Here is a 1,206-nt window from a genome sequence, read left to right as displayed (position 1 = left end):
TTTTGTTTTGTTTTGTTTTGTTTCTAATTCTGCCCGTGACTCATCTTGAGTAATTGTATAAGAAGTAGAGTTAAGGTCAGTTCTTTTTTTGGCCACATGTGTCTAGCAGTTCCAACGCCATTTTAACAAAAAGATCAAGGCTTCTGTATTGATTTGTTTCTTGTTTTGTGTTGTTCCTGGGGCTGAAAACCAAACTCAATATCTGACACTTGGTAATTATAGACACTACCACTCGTTGGGATGCACTACGTGAAGGGTATGTCTCTGTATATTCAGTTGTTAATTCTGACCAGTGTAGAGCTGCAGCCCATCACTGGGTTTTCTGTTCTGTAAACATTTACCTTCCTCACTTGCTTATTGGTTTTAATAAAGATCTGATGGACAATAGCTAGACAGGAAGTTGAGGGCGGAACTTCCAGGCAGAGAAAGGTTGTCTGGGACTGCTGGACACAGAGGTCTTCCAACTTGAACAGTAACACAGAGGTAAAGAACTGGTCACGCCGGGCATTGGTGGCGCACCCCTTTAATCCCAGCACTTGGAAGGCAGATTTCTGAGTTCAAGGCCAGCCTGGTCTACAAAGTGAGTTCCAGGACAGCCAGGGCTACACAGAGAAACCATGTCTCGAAAAACTGAACTAGTCACATGGTGAGTCGTAGGCTAGAATAGTCGTGTTAGTTTAGATTTAGCTAGCTGAGAGTCTGATCAACTAAAGGCCCAAGTTATAATAAATATTAATAAGTCTCTGCATCATTATTTAGCTGTTGGCAGGTCCAGAAGGTCCCACTGTTGACCTAAATTTCCAAGTCCTTCAATTTATTTTGTATGTTTGTAAAAAAAAAAAAAAATCAATTGGGGAGCCAGGAGTGTAGGTCCACACCTGTAATTCCACCACTCAGAAAGCAGAATGCAAGGTTTGTCACAAGTTCAAGACTAATCTATATGGTGAATTATGGGCCAGCCTGAGCTTACAAACACCCCTAATATAAGTCAGCTGGGAATTATTCGTTGGCATCTATTTCTAGGTTTACTATTCTACTCATAAATGAAAGAGACAATCTGAAAAGGACCCATAATGCATGACTCCAACTCTTTGATCTTCTAAAAAGCAAAAGACAAACACCTGAAGATGATAGAAATAGTGGTAACCAGTGGTCAGACAGAAAACATAGAAACAGTGGTAACCAGTGGTCAGACAGAAAACATAG

Source organism: Mastomys coucha, unplaced genomic scaffold, assembly GCF_008632895.1.
Source record: "Mastomys coucha isolate ucsf_1 unplaced genomic scaffold, UCSF_Mcou_1 pScaffold22, whole genome shotgun sequence".
Taxonomy (NCBI): Eukaryota; Metazoa; Chordata; class Mammalia; order Rodentia; family Muridae; genus Mastomys; species Mastomys coucha.
This window is presented reverse-complemented; position numbering follows the sequence as displayed.